Source organism: Acinonyx jubatus, chromosome D1, assembly GCF_027475565.1.
Source record: "Acinonyx jubatus isolate Ajub_Pintada_27869175 chromosome D1, VMU_Ajub_asm_v1.0, whole genome shotgun sequence".
In the NCBI taxonomy this organism is placed as follows: Eukaryota; Metazoa; Chordata; class Mammalia; order Carnivora; family Felidae; genus Acinonyx; species Acinonyx jubatus.
Window position 1 is genome coordinate 59,559,584 of NC_069390.1, and position 19,082 is coordinate 59,578,665.

Genomic DNA, 19,082 nt, shown 5'->3' on the forward strand with positions numbered 1-19,082 from the left:
TCGGGTCCTCTGTCCCCTATCTCTGTGCCCCTTCCCAGGTGTGCTCTCTCTCAAAAATAAACATAAAAAAAAAAAATCTTAAAAAAAAAAAACAAACTTCAACTTAACACTAAGGGTTTATTAAACACAAACTAATATTCTTCTGTATGTTTTTGTTCAGAAAACAACTCAGGATTTCACTGTGGCTCTGACCCAAGGTAAAAGGACACTGTATTTTTTGGGGGGGATGGTGAAGGAGAAAGATCTCCTCCATTATTTGAAATGATTCCAATTTGGTAACAACACGACAGAAGAAACTGAGAGAATAACACTAATAGTTCAAGGCTCCCAGGTTCACGAATCCTAATTCACTTGGTGGTAAATTTTGTGTATGTCTCAAAACAAACTCTGATCCTCATTTCTTCATTTATAAATAAAGCAGCTGAAAAATTACACTTCACTGGCTTATATTTCTCCTAACCCCAAAATGTTAAATTCTTAGTATTTCTGTGTTTGGCTCAGTTCTTTTCAGACATGAAAACAATGATTACTCTAGCTCTCCTAGATTACATGGATATGTCCCTAAAACCACAGAGAAAACAGAATCATGACAGAATATGAACCTCCAAGCACAATCATAACTGTAAAAAGATCATTCAGTTATATAAGCATTTTCCCAAAGTTTTCTCAAAAAGAAACTCTAAAGAGATGCAAATGAATTTCAGAGACATAAAATTTAAACAAACAAAACTTAGGGAAAAACTCACTTTAAAATCACAATCCCGCAGCAACACTGTCAAACAAGTTAATTCAAGAGAAGTATTATCTATTGCAGGTTTTTAAAGTGATTCATTCATTTACTCAACAAATATTTACTGATCAGCTATTGTGTGCTTTCCCAAACATCCCAACCACAATCTATGGGATAGAACATTGGGTGTTCTATAAAAGTTAACTATAAAGGACATCGCTAAGTATTTATCCAGTACAGACCTATCCCTTCTATTGAGCTTCACTTTATTGTGCTTTTGCAGATACTGCATTTTGTTCAAATTGAAGGTTTGTGGCAACCTTGCCTTGAGCAAGTCTATTGGTGCCATTTTTCCAAAAGCATTTGCTCACTTCATGTATCTGTCACATTTTGGTAAATCTCACAATATTTCATTATTATTATATTTTTTATAGTGATCTGTGATCAGTGCTCATTTGATGTTACTACTGTAATTGCTTTGGGGCTCCATGAATCACACCCATTTAAGATGGCAAACTTAACTGATAAGTGAACTTAACTGACTACTCTACCAAACGGCCATTTCTTCTTCTCTTTCCTTCTCTTTGGGCGATCCCATTTCCTGAGACATACCAATGCTGAAATTAGGCCAGCTAATAACCTTACAATGGTCTTTAAGTGTTCCAGTGAAAGAAAGAGTCACATATCTCTCAAATTAAATCAAAAGCTAGAAATGATTAAGCTTAGCGAGTATGGCACATCAAAAGCCGAGACAGGTCAACAACGAGGTCTCTTACACCAAACAGTGGGTCAACTTGTGAATACAAAAGAAAAGTCCTTGAAAGAAATTAAAAGTGCCACTCCAGAGAACATACAAATGATAAAAAAGGAAAACAGCCCATTGCTGATATGGAGAAAGTTTTAATGGTCTGGACAGAAGATCAAACCAGCCACAATATTCCCTTAATCCAAAGTCTAACCACAGTAAGGCCTAACTCTCCTCAATTCTATGAAGGCTGAGAGAAGTGAAGAAGCTGCAGAGGCTCTTGAAGAGGCTGGTTCATGAGGTTTAAGGAAAGAAGCCGTGGAGACAGAACATAAAGATGCAAGGCGAAGCAGTAAGTGCTGATGCAGAAGCTATAGCCAGTTATCCAAAGGACATAGCTAAGACAATTCATGAAGGTGGCCACACCAAACAACAGATTTTCGATGCAGATAAAATAAGCCTGAATGGAAGAAGGTGCCATGTAGGACTTTAATAGCTAGAGAGAAGTCAATGCTAGGCTTCAAAGCTTCAAAGGACAGGATGACTCTCTTGTTAGGGGCTAACACAATTGGTGACTTTTAAGTTGTTCATTTACCCTTCTGAGAATCATAGGGCCCTTGAGAATTATGCTAAATCTACTCTGCCTGTGCTCCATGGAATGGTACTCCATGGATGAGAGCACATGGCTTGCAACATGGTTTCCTGAATACTTTAAGACCACTACTGAGACCAACTGTTAAGGAAAGAAAGATTCCTTTCAAAGTATTACTGCTCACTGACAGTCCACCTGGTCACCCAAGAGCACTGATGGAGACGTACAAGATAGATGTTGTTTTCATGCCTTCTGACACACATCCATTCTGCAGCCTAGGGATCAAGTTATCATTTTCACTTTCAAGGCTTATTATTTAAGAAATACATTGCATAAAGCTATAGTGGCCGCAGACACTGATTAAAGAAAACTGAAAACCTTCTGGCAAGGATTCACCATTCTAAATGCCATGAAAAACATTTGTGGCTCATGCGAAGAAGTCAAAATGTCAATATAAACAAGTCCTCATAAGTGACTGAGGGGTTTAAGACTTCTGTGGAAGAAGTAACTGCATACACGGTAGAAAGAGCAAGAGAACTAGAATGACAAGTGGAGCCTAAAGATGGGACTGAATTGCTACAACCTCATATTAAAACTTGAACAGATGAGAAGCAGCTTCTCATGGATGAGCAAAGAAAGTGGTTTCTTGAGATGGAATCTACTCCTGGTGAAGATGCTGTGAAGATTTTCGAAATGATACAAAGGATTCAGAATGTTACATAAACAAAGCTGATAAAGCAGTATCAGAGCTTGGGAGGATTGACTCCAATTTTGAAAAAAATTTACTGTGGGTAAAAGGCAATCAAACAGCATCACATGCTATAGAGAGACTGTTCATGAAAGAAGAGTTAATTGATGTGACCAACTTTATTCTTGTCTCATCTAAGAAACTGCCACAGTCATCCCAACTTTCAGCACCACCACCCTGATCAGTCAACAGCCATCAACATCAAGACAAGACCCTTCACCAGCACAAAGACTACAACTCACTGAAAGCTCAGATGGTGGTTAGCATTTCTTAGCAATAAAGTATTTTTGAACTAAGGTAGGTACATTGTTTTTATAGATATAATGCTGCTGCACACTTAATAAGACTACAGTATAGTGTAAACATAACTTTTATATGGGCTGGGAAACCAAAAAATTCTTTTGATTCATTTTATTATGATATTTGCTTTACTGGGGTGGTCTGGAACCAAACCTGCAGTATTACCAAGGTATGCTTTTACCTGTTTCCTCTTCTTTCTTACTAACAAAACTGTGTTTTCGTTCAGAAGGTGCTTGCCTCTTCAGATACCTTATAGCTAGGAGACATATGATCCAGTTCTGACCAAAGAGATGCAGGAGGAAGTCTACTGGGTGAGACTTACAGGATTCAGCTGAACTATGCCTTCTGCCCTTTCTCCTTTCTATCTAGAATCCTGGAGAGGGCGCAATCAAAGCCACATACTAAGGATGGCAGACTAGGAAGGGTGTTTAGGCTTAACCAGACCTGGATTACTGACTTTTTATTATAAGAAAAAAAAACCCAACTCTGTTTGAACAAACATATAGCCAAACACAATCATGTCTGATACATTTTCCTTTCACTTTTGCTTTCTATTACCTTTCCTTTTCCATACTCACCAAAAATTATCCATATCCATCTAATATATATTGGGCTTGTCATCTGTTGGGTGATAAAGGGGTAACTAATCCCTGATGAGGCTTAATTTCTTTATAATCCTCCTCTTTAAGCCAAGACTTGAGAACTGTTTAAATAGCATAGTAGTTTCAGAGTCTGCTCAAATCTTTTATACCTATGGTAAATTAACACAAACACTTTAAAGAGCAAGCTAGAAATATCCACTCTAAAGCTTCAAGAAATACACTTTATAATAGAATAATTCTGCTTATAGAAAAGTATACTTATGTACACTATACAGAAAAATAAACATGAGTATTTGTTGTAGCACTGCTATAAAACTGCAAATTTGAAATAACCTAAAGATCCTTCAAATAGGAGAATGAATAACCACTATATAGCAAAAATAGAAAAGAAACAGGGGTACTTGGATGGCACAGACGATTAAGTGTCCAACTTCAGCTCAGGTCACAATCTCATGGTTTGTGGTATCAAGCCCTGCATCAGGCTCCGCCTGGGTGGGATTCTCTCTCTCTTTGCCCCTCCCCGACTTGCACATAGGCTCTCACTCACTCACTCACTTACTAAATAGAATGATGAGTGAAAAGAGCAAGCTGCAAAAGGACAGGTAATATGATACTGTTCGCAGAAGCTATAAAATGCACAAAATTATGCTATATATTGATATGGCTACATACATATGTACCAAAATCATAAATATGTACATGTGAATGATTTATAGGTCTGTGGCCATGCCCAAAAAAGGAAGGAGAAGGAATGGAACGGAATATGAAGGGAAATATTGTTTCTATAACATTTTTAATCAAAACAAATTCGAGCAATATCTAAGTTTTATACTATGTTCTGTTTATTTGAACTATTTCATTAAAAATTAAGAAAATATGAGGGGTGCCTGAATGGCTCAGTAGGTTAAGCATCTGACTTCAGCTCAGGTCATGATTTCATGTTTCTTGAGCAGAGAGCTAGATCAGCTACTGGGGATATAGAAAGGAATAAGATGGGTAGTACAGTAAACTCATGGTCACCAGCTATCCCTGAGACACTGACACTGCCCAATAACCTTCCTACTTCTCTAGCAGTAACTATTTCAGTGTTTTTCACTATCCTCAAACTTGCAATCTCTCTGCTATGTCGACATTTTCAGATGAGTCTGTCCTTCATTTCACAGAGAAAACAGAAGCCGTGGGGCAGAAGCTCCTTCTCATCACCAGACTTACAAACCTATTCCTGTTAAAACAGAGATGGTATTTTAAGCTAAGGCCAATCCTTCCACCTATGTTTTGGATCTCATCTCTTCCAGTCTACTCAGAAAGGGCTTTAAAAACTGTCCTCATCACACTTGTTTTAATGAGATCTCAGTGGCTGTCTTATGCCAAATAGAAAGAAGGCCAAAGACAGAAACAAGAATATTTGGGGATTATTTCAGGAGAATTCAGGATAAAATCTTTTCAAGGAGATCTCATTTTATTCAGACTAAAAAACAACATTCTCAATAAACCACAAGGCCCTATACAACCTCCACACCCCTCTCCCCCATCTCCCATAGCCTGACCTCCCTAACCTCACTTCCTCCTGTATTACAATTACCCCTCACTCATTCTGCTTCAGCTGTATTACTCACCTTGCTATAAAACAGGAGACAACAAATTTATTCTGTAAAGGGTCAGACGGTAAATATTTTAGTCTGTGTAGCAACTACTCAACTCTACCTTTGTAGTATGAAGCAACTATGGACAGTAAGATACTAAAAGAATAAATACATTCTAATTAACCAAAGATTAGCAGGCCAGATTTGGCCTACAGTCCCTAGTCTGCCAATCCCTGCTCTAACATATTATGTATGTTAGACCCACCTCAGGGTCTTGCATTTGTTTGTCTGCTTTCCTTGGGTATCTGCATGGCTCACTCTTCCAGACCCTTTAGTTTTTACTCAAGTGTCACATTTTCAGTGAGTCCTTTTCTAGGCTCCCAATCTAAAGCTACACCCACCCTCTTCCCCCAAATTATTTTCCTTCTATAGCTCCTTATCAATATCATCAAACACACCATGTATTTATTAATCTTATTGTCTACCTCCCCATACTATGTAAGTGTCATGAAGGCTAAAAGTCGACTGATTTTGTTCACAGATTTATTCCCAGTACTAAAAATAATGCAGGATACATACCATGTACTCAATAAATAAATGCTGATTGGAATGAATGAATGAAATATTACAGGTAAAATATCAACCATGCCTACGAGAGGAATATATTTTTGCAACTTAAGTATTTTGACAAAGAAAGTTTTCACCATTTTAAAGATGTGTTAAGATTTTACAGTTTCCAAAAGGGGCTCAAAATAATGCAAGTATCATTTGATATCATCAACATGTACCTAATGGACAAAACAGGAGATGCCTGTGCTAAAATATCAATACATCAGTACCATTTTACTACATGCTAAAGGGGTATGAATTGGGGCCAATTCTTTTATTCTTTAAAAATTACATGCAAGATATCAAAGGCTTTTTTATGATTAAGTATAACAAAATAAAGAAAGCCACACAGAACAAAAGCACGGATTAAATTATTAGAAGGCAAACAGGAAATAGAACGTTGCCAGATATTCTCCAAGCCCTACACATGCCTTTCCCCAAGAATTCCCTCTCCCTACCGAGAATAAAATAACTATTAATCTGACTTTTATATTAATCATTTCCTTGTTTTAGTTTTACCTATGTGTTGTTTTCTTTTTCATGTCTCTTTAATCTCCTCTTGTCCCCTCCATCTTTTATTTTTCTTGCAGTTTATTTGTCACTGAATCATTTGTCCTATCATTTCTGCATTATGCTGACTGTACTCCCCTGCTCCTCTGTCCTTTTTGTCCCTTGAATTGTCATTCTGATCTATAGTCTTCATCAGATTCAAGTTCAATTTCTGTGGCAAAACTACTTCACTGATGATGTATTCTTTACCAAAAGGCATTAATGTCTGATTTTATCCTTTTTATGAGGTTAATAGATACTGATGTTCCCTAAAACCTTTATCAGGAATTGCAAAATGAGGATATTCCCATTCTATCATTCTTCCATCAATGACTTGTTGGAATAAATTCTATAAACTTTACTAATTCACTATTTTGCTATACAATGGTACAATTCATACAGAAAAGGCAGGATGAATGATTCTTTTCATTATTTAACAATTTTCAAAATAATAACTTGGTCTCCACTGACATTCTCCAAAGGTAACCAATTTTTCTTTTAGTGTCATAATGAAATCACGGATTTAAGATATATTCAATTATACTTTAATCCATTATAAGTATTATTCTTGTTGATGCTTAAATTGTCCTGTCTTTGGCAGTGAAAATCTCTTTAAGACCTCTTTAAGTTGGCTCCTGAATCTTTTTGACAGGACTCTGATAACATCCATACTATCTGGAATGACAAGATGTTTCTCGGCTCAGAATTGGTGGGAAACTATTTTCACAACCGCAATCCAGGTGTTAAGGCTGCTCACTACTGTTGGGTTGGCCACCGTTTCTAAGTCTTTTCAGTGGACAGAACTACCAAAGACACGCATATATTTTTTAATAAAAATAACTCATGAGTTAATGAACTAGAATTTAAATAAAAATTTAAGGGGCACCTGGGTGGCTTGGCCGGTTAAGCATCTGATTGTTGGTATCGGCTCAGGTCACGATCTCATGGTCGTGAGATCGAGCTCAAATCGGGCTCTGTGCTGACAGTGTGGAGTCAGCTTGGGATTCCCTCTCTCCCTCTCTCAAAGTAAACAAACAAATAAACAAATAAACATGTGAGGGGAAAACCTCATGAATTCATAATGATATTTCAGTGTTTCCTTAATCTCTTCTATCTTACATCTTATTTCTCCTGCTCCACCTGTACCCCCCAGAGAATCTTGGTTTTAAAGGATACCATGGATGATATAATTAAAATAAAATATTTTTTCCTCACATTATATATAAAACATTCTCAGAATAACAATATTGACATCATCACCAAAGTGATTTATTAAAAAGTCAAGAAGTGCTTGTACTCTTCCCATTCTTTCTCCATTTGTTGTCTTACTATAGCTCCATTGTCAAAACACATAGCCATTAAAGACTACACATTCTTTCTCATTTCTGCCATTTAGATTTAGCTACATGTAACTACAAATTTAATGCTCACCCAACATCCTTTTTAAAATCTTTGAAATAATTTTAGACATACAGATATGTTACAAAATAGTTCTAGTACTTTCACTCTGTTTTTCCTAAAGTTAAGAACCTACATGTTCCATAGTATAATTATCAAAACCAGGAAATTAAAATCAGTAAAATACTATTAATTAAACAGATTTTATTTAAATTTTGCCAGTTTTTCCCCCAATATCTTTTCTGTTTAAGGTTTCAGGTCTCATTTTGTTCTTATGTTCTTGCCTCCTCCAATCTTTGCTCCTCATTCTTTCCCTGTTTCTTCTAACTTTGACACAGTTAATTTATAGAATACCTCTTAATTTGGGCTTTTAATTTTTAATTAAAAAATTTCAATATTTGTTTTTGAGAGAGACAGAGTATGTATGAGTGGGGGAGGGACAGAGACGAAGACACAGAATCTGAAGCTGGCTACAGGATCTGAGTTGTCATCACAGAGCCCGACACAAGCCCTGAACCCATGAGCCCTGAGATCATGACCTGAGCAGAAGTCAGACGCTCAATTGACTGAGCCACCCAGGTGCCCCAATTTGGGCTTTTAAATGTTTTCTTGAAATTATACATTTTTGACAAAAATTCCGTAAGAGATGCTGTATATTACACCAGAGAATACATGATGTTAATACTTCAATCACTTGGTTAAGGTTCTGTTGGCTGGTTATGCTATTGTAAAATTACCATTTTTCTTTTTCTAACAGGTAAGGCATCTTGGGAAGATGCTTTGAAATTATGCTAATACTCCTCCACAAACTATAAACGACTGATTTTAGCATCTGTCAGAGAGCTTGCCTATAACAATGATTACTGTAGTGTTTCCACACTGGTGATTTTTTATTTCCCTCATTCCTTCTACATTAATTAACTAATACTTGTCTGCAGGGAAAAGCTATCCCTTCAATTCTATTTATTTATTTATGCAATTATGTATTTATATAAGTAGAAACTTATGGGCATTTATTTAAATCTATGGTTTAAATCTATCTATCAGTATATTTGCAGCTAAAACAGTTTCTGCTTTCACCACTGGGTGCTCTTTCTGGTTGGCACCTGTGTCTTACTGATATGCCCAAATTCTTTTCTGAGCACCTCTTTAGTTTCTCACATTCTAAAATGTCCAGGGTTCATCTTGTATTTTCTCTGCCCATCACCAGAATCAGTCTGAGGAGCACTGGTTCTTTTTATTGGAGAATGATTTTTTGAAATAAAAATCTAGAGGCTAAAATAGTGCTCACTGCTACTGGGGCATCATTGTTCTTAGATTACTCTCATAAACAGAGGTAGGAAACATACACATGAATATTAAGCCATACAAATGAACATATTTATATGTATTTTGACAACATACAGCACTGATATTGTGATAGTCATTCTGGCTATCTGAAGCTCGTTTGTTTGAAGATTTCTTAAGTACTGTTTTTTAATTTTTTAATGTTTGTTTTTGAGAGAGAGACAGAGACAGAGTGTGAGTGGGGGAGGGGCAGAGAGAGAGGGAGACACAGAATCTGAAGCAGGCTCCAGGCTCTGAGCTGTCATCACAGAGCCTGACGCAGGGCCCAAACTCACAAGCCATGAGATCATGACCTGCCTGAACTGAAGTCAGCCGCTTAACTGATAGAGCCACTCAGTTGCCCCTGCTTGAAGATTTCTATAAGAAAGATTCATGGGAAAACAGACCTTAGACTTTGGTAAGTGTATCTGCAGTCTTTATGTGAAAGCTACTTTGGCTGGACATGAAGTCCCTGGGTCACATTTTTGTTGCCTCACACACGTTATGGCATTTTCTTCTATCATAAAGCATTGCTTTCAAATAGAGCGATGGCAGTCTGATTTTCTTTCCCCTATAAATCATGTGGTCTTTTTGCTTGGATAAACAAAGACTTTCTTTCTTCAAATCCCAACAATTTTACTGGAATATGTCCTGAAGTTGGGTGTTCTGGGTTGATTTTCCAAGGTACGCAGTGTCATTTCAATATACAGCCTAACAACTTTGTTTCAGGAGGTTTTGTTAAGCAGACTTTAGTATTTTTGTCTGTTCCCTTGCTCTGGTTTTCGTTTCCTTTATACTGGATGCTTGCTGATTTTCTTTCCTATCTTCAAATCCTTATTTCTTTCTGTCGAGTTTCATTAATTTTTTTCAATGTTTATTTTTGAGAGAGAGAGAGAGAGAGAGAGAGAGACAGAGTGGGAACAGGGGCGGGGCAGAGAGAGAGACAGAGAGACAGAGAGACAGAGACAGAGAGAGAGAGAGAGAGAGAGAAAGAGAGAGAGAATCCAAAGCAGCCTACAGGCTCTAAGCTGTCAGCACAGAGCCTTGATGCAGGGTTGAATTCACAAACCAGGACATCATGAGCTGAGCTAAAGTTGGACGCTTAACTGATTGAGCCACCCAGGTACCCCTCTTCATTTCTTTTTGATTAAAAAAATAATACAGCTTTTCATTTGTTATTTTGTAAAGGCACTATCTTGTGTTTGTTCACTCTGACGTTCCTTCTAGATTTTTGAAAAATCTTGACTCTTCTGAGTTCTACCACCTATGAAGTTTTCACATTTTTATAGTTTCTATAGTTTTCACATTTTGAGGGAAAGTCTTTACGATAAGCTTTCATTCGTGGCAGTGAGAGTATCCTGCTTCTTATTCCCTTTTGTTCTCATAATCCTATAGGATTTACTTTGATCCTTTTTAGTTGCTTATTTTTATGTCAAATGGATAGTTCTAATTTCATAGCTCTGGAGCTCCCCATCTGTTATTTTAGTGAGATATTCAAAACTAAAGTGATTTATTTAATGAGATCACCAAACTCTATTCCTCTCTCATACTTTTATTTGAAGTTTCTTTTTTGCAGGTCTATATTGTCCCTGTCCTACTTCATTTTGATTCTATTCCTAGAAGTTTGGACAAAGCTCGGTGTGGAGTTTATTCTGGAAGGGAGCTTTGGCTGGAAAAGTTTGAGAACTCCGGAGGCCCACAGTACCCCAGCTCTTTTAAGAGCTTTGTTTCAGATACTGTCTATCATTTTTAACTTTTGCCACTGATAATATTCTTTTTTTTTTTCTGGAGAGAGAAGAGAGCACAGGGTGATAATATTCCTTTAATGAAGGAATCTATAAAGACTCAAAAACAATACCACTGCCATTTTCCAAAAACCAAGAATAATAACTTCAATTTTTCCTTTCTAATTCAAGTCACACCAAACTTAGAATAATTTCAATAGTCAATTGAATCATGAAGTTTCTTATGCTCTTCTCTTTCCCTCTCCAATAAGCACAAATCACTCACATAAGAAGCAACATAAAATAAAAATAAAATTAAATTAAAAATAAAAATAAAGAAATGTGAACTTCAATGTATTTTGTCTTTTATCTTGACAATTTAAGTCAGGCCTGATGTAAAGAATGATGGTGTGATAAAAATAGTACATTTTCTTTTATAAAGGGAACTGTTTAAGCTATTGAAATAAGGTGACAATAATACTTGTATTTATCTTGTCTCTCAGTATCTTTTTGGAGTGAAACGATATTTAAAAAGGTAATATAAATAGTGCACTATTTTGTGCTCGGTACAAGGACATTTTGACACCCATCCATAATCTCTAGATTAAACACCCATATCATACCAAAATATTTCTTCATAGCTGTAACAATTAGTACCCACCCCTTCTATGGAAGGGGTTACAAACTCTAATGGCTACAGGGGCAAGACAGATAATATAAATGAATAAAGTGGGCTGAAGGTAAGAAAAACAGAATGTTAGAAACATAAATAAATTCTGTTTTTACTGAACACAATACAAATATGTATAATGCTGGTCATTATGTTTAAAATTTTACATTCTTTTTTTTTAAATTTTTTTAATGTTTATTTATTATTGAGACACAGAGAGAGACAGAGCATGAGCAGGGGAGGGGCTGAGAGAGAGGGAGACACAGAATCTGAAGCAGGTTCCAGGCTCTGAGCTGTCAGCACAGAGCCCAACGTGGGGTTCAAACTCGTGAACCACGAGATCCTCACTGAACTGAAGTCGGACGCTTAACCGACTGAGCCACCTAGGCGCCCTATTATGTTAAAAATTTTAAAAACCTACTTAATTTATATATTGTGTTTCATAATTCATTATTCCTTTGACTTGGAATCAGAAACTGGATAATTTTTTTTCAGGAGGGGGCTGTTCATTATGACAATGTAGGGATCTAGTACTTACTTACCACTGTTACATGCAATATAGAATTTAGCCTGGATTCATTTAATAGGGAATTTACTACTATATACTTTCTGCTAGTAAACAGCTGTTGATGAACACTAAGTACTGGCAACACTGATATGATTTTGTATATAGGACATCTACTCTCAGGATATTCACATAATTTTTGTAATTGAATGCCAACATTATTTAGTTTTCGGTACTATACTAGTAAACTGGTGTATTCTATAGCTCTTCATAGTGTTCTGTTGATACTAGTTTAGAAAGGTAAACTATGGGGTGCCTGGGTGGCTCAGTCAGTTAAGCGTCCGATTTCGGCTCAGGTCATGATCTCGCGGTCCGTGAGTTCGAGCCCCGCGTCAGGCTCTGTGCTGACAGCTCAGAACCTGGAGCCTGTTTCAGATTCTGTGCCTCCCTCTCTCTGACCCTCCCCTGTTCATGCTCTGTCTCTCCCTGTCCTAAAAATAAAACGTTAAAAAAAAAATTAAAAAAAAAAAAAAAAAGAAAGGTAAACTAAACAGTATTAATTTTCCGTAAGTTTGAAGTTGGAGAATCTATTTCAGAATTCAAGCCATCATATCCATCTCTGAATACCAACTGCAGTTTAGGAAAGTGGGCCAAATTACTCCTTATCTACTACATTCCCTATTGAACCAAATTCATGAAAAACATGTGAATCAACTTATTAGTTGTATCCCAAGTATCTGAACTGTATTGCCAACCTGAATCTTTGAGAAGATATTAGTTGATAAGGTATGGATTTTTTTTTTAACCTAAATGATATTAAAAAGTTATGATTCCCGCCACTCCCCAGAAAGTTTTCTTAGCACCACATCACAGCTAAGCCATCTATGGGCCACAGGTTAAGAAAAGCTTTTCTTCTCCCGAGAATTTGACTGTTGGTTAAGTTCTACTCCCTTGGTTAACTAAAAAAACTGGAATGTCAACCAGACCATCACTAGGCAACAGTGCATATGTTATCAATGACCTCTAACTGATAAAATACATCTAAACTAAGAAAAAATACAAACACATGATGGGGATGTCATACTTGGGGCACTCCTGAATGTAGGGACTCATCTATTTGGGCATGAGGACCACTGAATATATATAGCCTATAGAGTTTATTATAAGAGATACTGGCCTCTATGGAACATGAGGCCTTTAAGACAAAGCAGTTCCCACACCTATTTAATGTGAATCCCATATACTTGGTCCTAAAGTTGTCAGCGGGAAGAAGATTGCTCCTGGATTCCTGGATGGCCATATAAACTGCAACACAGACTGCAGCAAAGCCTAAACCTGTTGGCAAGCTGCTACTCCTGTTGGCAAGCTCTGTCTTACATTGATCTTAGTAGACTGATGCCAAGTGTGATCTGTAATAGTCTTGTGGGTCCAAATGCTTAGTTGAACTGAAGATTCCTGCTGGGCACTTTAGATCATCAAACCTCATAGTGCAGAAAACTATTGCACTGTGTACATTGATTAAGCAAAAAAATTGATTCACCCAGAAGGCAGGCTTTAAGAGCTTATTCAGTTCAAATGGTTAATTACCATAACTGTGACATGTTTCACTTTAAATTTTTTATACAAAGAAACACTCAGGGGCACCTGGGTGGCTCAGTCAGTTAAGCATCCGACTTCAGCTCAGGTCATGATCTCACAGTCTGTGAGTTCGAGCCCCTCATTGGGCTCTGTGCTGACAGCTCAGAGCCTGGAACCTGCTTCAGATTCTGTGTCTCCCTCTCTCTCTGCCCCTCCCCTGAAAAACATTTAAAACAAAATTCAAAGAAACACTCAGATAACAACACAGTGAAGTTCCATTCTTTTGTCTTTAAAATTGTGATGTTTACAAAATGTAATGTCATCACCACCAATTTAAGCTTTGTGTCAGACATGATCACAATGGTCAAAGAAGGATCAAATCTAGGTAACTTACTTTCTTTCTTTCTTTCTTTCTTTCTTTCTTTCTTTCTTTCTTTCTTTCTTTCTTTCTTTCTCTGCCTCCCTCCCTCCCTCTTTTCTTCCTTCCTTCCTTCCTCCTTTCTTTCTTTCTTCCTTCCTTCCTCCTTCCCTCCCTCTCTCTCTTTCTTCCTCCCTCCCTCTTTCCTTCCTTCCTTCCTTCCTCCCTCCCTCCCTCCCTCCCTCTCTCTCTCTCTCTCTTTTCTTTCTTCCTTCCTTCCTTCCTTCCTTCCCTCCCTCCCTCCCTCCCTCCCTCCCTCCCTCCCTCCCTCCCTCCTTTCTTTCTTTCTTTCTTTCTTTCTTTCTTTCTTTCTTTCTTTCTTTCTTTCTTTCTTTCTTTCAGTAGGCTCCATGCTGAAGCTCCAATACGGGGCTTGAATTCATGACCCAGAGATCAAGACCTGAGCAGGGACTGAGTCAGATGCTTAACTGACTGAGCTACTCAGGCACACCTATTTTTTTTTTTTTTTAAGTTTACTTATTTTGAGAGAGAGTGAGAGACAGAGCGAGAGCAGGCAGGAGCAGGGCTGAGAGAAAAGGAGAGAGAAAGAATCCCAAGCAGGCTCCACCTGAAGAGCAGTGAGCAGTGGGGCTGAGAGAAAGGGAGAGAGAAAGAATCCCAAGCAGGCTCCACCTGAAGAGCTCTGAAGAGCTCCACCAATGCAGGGCTGGAACCCATCAACGGTAAGCTCATGAGGTGAGTCGAAATCAAGAGTTGGACACTTAACTGAATGAGCCACCCAGGCACCCCAGATTTTATTTTTAAGTAATCTTTACAAGTAACATGGGGTTAAGAGATCAAGAGTCACATGCCCCTCCAGGCAAGCCAGCCAGGTGCCCCTACATTTAGATTTAAAACTAAAAAAAAAAAAAAAAAATTAATAAATAAAACTTTTCTCTCAATGTACAAAAAAGCCATCTCCTAAATTTGGACTCACTAAGGAACCATATTCAAATAAACTCTTGTCATTTAAAAAGGCTCATAGATGCTACAAATAAATCACTAATATTTGTATTATATGTATATTTGCATAATATTAATATCTGTGCTTTCATCAGCTATGATACAAAATTTAACAAATGACTTAACTTCTTGTCCGTTTGTTCCTAGTAGTATATTCACTATGAGTTAAGAGTATTTGCAACTGTACTTATGTATGCAAATAGTCTAGTTGGACACATTTTTTGCTGGATCCAAACTCAACATTAAAAAAAAGGTTTTGGTACACATGTAGTATTTTTTCTTAAAAATATATAAATGCTCATCAACCAATTCAGATGGAATTGCTGAATCATTACATTGTATACACCTGAAACTAATATTAACGCTCTATGGTAACTGCACTGGAATTAAAGGAAAAGAAAAAATCTCCATATATAACTGCTCATAATAGCATGAAGAAACACATCTTAAAATTTCAGCTCTCTCCGTCTTTCCCAATTTCTCGACCAGGTGTCTTTTCCATTACCCATCATATTACTGTGGACGGTTTCACAATACAATACTACATGTATGGAGTGAATTATGTCCCTCCCTAAATTCATATGATAAAGCCCCAATCCCCAAATGTGGCTGTATTGGGAGACAGGGCCCTCAGTGAGGTAATTATTGTTAAATGATATCAAAAAGGTGGAGCCCTAATCCAAGAGGGCTGGTGCCCTTGTAAGAAAAGGGAAACACCAGATCACTCTCAACACACATACAAAATAGAAGAGGCCATGCGAGGGCACAGAAAGAAGGCAGCCATTTATAAGCCAGGAAGGAAGCCCTCACCAGAAACTGAGTCAGGTGGCACCTCAATCAGGGACTTCTAGCCTCCCAAACTGTGAGAAAATAAATGTCTGCTGTTTAAGCCACCAAGTCTTATATTCTGTTATGGCAGACGGGGCAGACTAATACACTACACTAAGTTATATTATTTTGCCATGTTGAATTTAAGCTTTATATCAGATACCATGTTAGTAATGGCTACAAGACAATCATCTGTAGCTTACTTTACCTATTATAACTGTAGGAATTTTCTTCATTGTTGCAAACAAGGAGATTCTCCCATTTTCCTTTCTCTTCTTTTGTGTTTTTCATTATTTTATAGACACATGAATATAATATTTTTTCACTTTAACTATATCATAAGAAAGAAAAAATATAAGTACTCGGCTAAGCTGCTGAGACTAAGCCCAAGCTTAGGGGATGGAAGAGAGAACTAAGGTAAAGCAGAGAATGAGAATTCTAAGGAGGGTCAACCATTATTCAGGTACAGTCCATTGTTGATAGGCAAAAATAATGCTCCATAGTTACCAAATCTTCTAATTTCCAATTTTAAATGTTCACAGCTAATTCAAATTAAAAAATGAAAAAAGGACACACATGAAAACATGTTTCCACAAAAATCTGTACATGGATGTTCATAGTAGCATTATTCTAATAGCCAAAAAGTGGAAACAAGTCAAATGTCCATCAACTAATAAATTAACAAATGTGGTATATCTATACAAGGAAATATTATTCATAATAAAGAATTAAGTGCTGATACATGCTACAACAAGGGTAGACCTTGAAAGTGAAAGAAGCAGCAGTTTTGCCATGCAAAAGAAGTCAGACACAAAAGGCCCTACGTCGTATGATTCCATTTATATGAAATGTTCAAACCAGGCAAATCCACAGAGACAGAAAGTAGATTAGTGGCTTCTAGGGGTTAGGGGAAGATAAAAAATGGCAAGTGACTGCTTAATTAAGGTTACAGGGTTTCTTTATGGGATGATGGAAATGTTCTATAATTAGATGGTAGTTATGGTTGCACAACATTGTGAATATACTAAAAACCACTGAATAGTACACTTCAAAATGGCAACTTTTACATTAATTAAAAACAAAACAAAAAACAAAGCAGCACTTGCTTTGGACAAACGAAAATAAACACGTTTTCAGGCCAAATCAGACTTGCATGCTGCCAATCTACAATTTCAACTCTCTATTAAAGATTCTCAAATGATATTTAAAAAAAAATTTTTTTTAATGTTTATTTATTTTTGAGACAGAGAGAGACAGAGCATGAACGGGGAGGATCAGAGAGAGAGGGAGACACAGAATCTGAAACAGGCTCCAGGTTCTGAGCTGTCAGCACAGAGCCTGACGCAGGGCTCGAACTCACAAACTGTGAGATCATGACCTGAGCCGAAGTCGGACGCTTAACCAACTGAGCCACCCAGGCGCCCCTTAAATGATATTCTTTACCCATTCTACATATAGGCAGAAGAGTATGACTGCAAAATTTAACAAAGGAAAGACTTTTTCCAATTAGCAGAAAAAAACTAAAATAAAGGTTAGGATTTCCTTCAACTTTGTTTTTCCCCGTAAAATTTCCTTGTTTAATTTTTTCATCCCTTCTAAATTAGAATACAGTATCTAACATGGAGTAAAAATATAGATTCAACTTCATGGCATCCTGTAAGTAACTTCCAGGTAGTATATCACGTAACAAAATATCCTGGGTCTTAAACAGAGAAGGACTTAAGTTATACCTAACACTTGCTTTGCAATCTATTATAGTCTGAGAATAACAGTCAACAAATTTTAAAGAGCTTCAAGCTCTTACAGTAGTAGTATGACTGACCCTAATGTGAGTGTGAAAAAAATGAGTGTCAGCAGAACTTAGAAAAAGGATCAAGATTAGGGGATTCTAGATGGCCCTGAAGAATAACTAGAATTTCCACACTGGAGGAACATTATCTCGAGATAAAAGCATGATAAGACACAGAAGGAATGCCCAAGACACCAGGAGAAAATAAAGAAGTCTAGATAATCTGGAACCAGTGATCCTGTAAGAAAACAGTAGGAGACAACAGCAGAAAATAGTTTGAGGCCAGACTAGGAGATTCTGAATGGCAGTTTAAGAAATTCAGACTTTTTCAAAGGCAATTCTAATTACATTTGAAATTAAAAAACCAATTTAATTATTTAGTTAGTGAATGTTTTTGGACATATGATGCCATTTTTGGATCTTTTTTCTGCCTATTTTTATATGTAATGCATTTCTTCTTGGCATGTATATAAAAAGTAATTTTCCTAAGGTTAGACACAAAGCATGACAATTTAACAAAGAAAAATCTATTTTAGTTGCAAGAGTAGCTGTTTTATTCTTTATTCATTTCCTGTTTATTTTTTCCTCCCTGATGTCTGATTTCCGAATATCCCCCTAGCCCCCTGCCCAAGGGGGACTATATCTAATAGTTTGTTTATATCTAATAGTAATAAAAATGACAAGCCCAGAATCCCATTTCTTTGGTCTTGGTTGGAACAGAACATAATTACACCTGAGAGGATAGAGTAAGAGATAGGGCTTTGGGGGCTGAATAAAACTGTCTACTACAAATTATATGTTAGTGCAGCATCGAAAGTACAGGCACTCTGGACAAAGACCCGAACGACTGCCCAGGTGTGAATACTGGGTGCACCACTAACAGGTTATGTGACTCTGGGAAAGTCACTCAAACCTCTCCGTATCTCGTTTCTCTCATCTGAAAACAACAACAATGAACTAATGTCATGCCTAACAGTTGTTGCGAAGATTATATGACTTACCATATGTCAATCACTGAGAACAGTACTTGACACATGGGCAGTGGTATGTGCCAGCTATTTTATCCACTTTAGTGTAAGCTTCACAAAGACAAGGATTTCAGTCTTTGTCCACTAAAATGGTGTTTGGAACACAGGTGTACAGTAAGTATTTCTTGTCAGATGCTTAATGAACTGAGCCACCCGGGGGGCCCCTCGTTGTGCTTTCTCTTAACTCTTGAGGGTGATAACATCAGCATTCACTAAGGAGTAGTGAAAGACTTTGTTGTATTTTTGAACAGACTTTGAAAGACTTTGTTGTATTTGAAACAAAACAGCTTTTTGAAAGACTGTTGTATTTAGACAAATACAAGGTTAGGAGGAAACTGCCTCTATAACCTTTTGCTATTCAAAGTGTGGTCCTTTGACCAGCATCATCAGTGTCACC

At 37.1% G+C, this 19,082-nt stretch overlaps 1 protein-coding gene and 1 long non-coding RNA gene across 4 annotated transcripts in view; both read right to left on the bottom strand.

Annotated features, from left to right (window-relative positions):
• RSF1 (remodeling and spacing factor 1) overlaps positions 1-19,082 on the bottom strand; it is a 160,114-nt gene that overhangs the window by 41,152 nt on the left and 99,880 nt on the right. The gene's annotated exons all lie outside the window — the stretch shown is intronic.
• LOC128311872 (uncharacterized) lies at positions 14,390-17,102 on the bottom strand. The gene is made up of 2 exons (XR_008290515.1): positions 14,711-17,102; positions 14,390-14,645 (listed from the first exon to the last, which is right to left on the bottom strand). It is a non-coding gene; the product is annotated as an uncharacterized LOC128311872 (long non-coding RNA).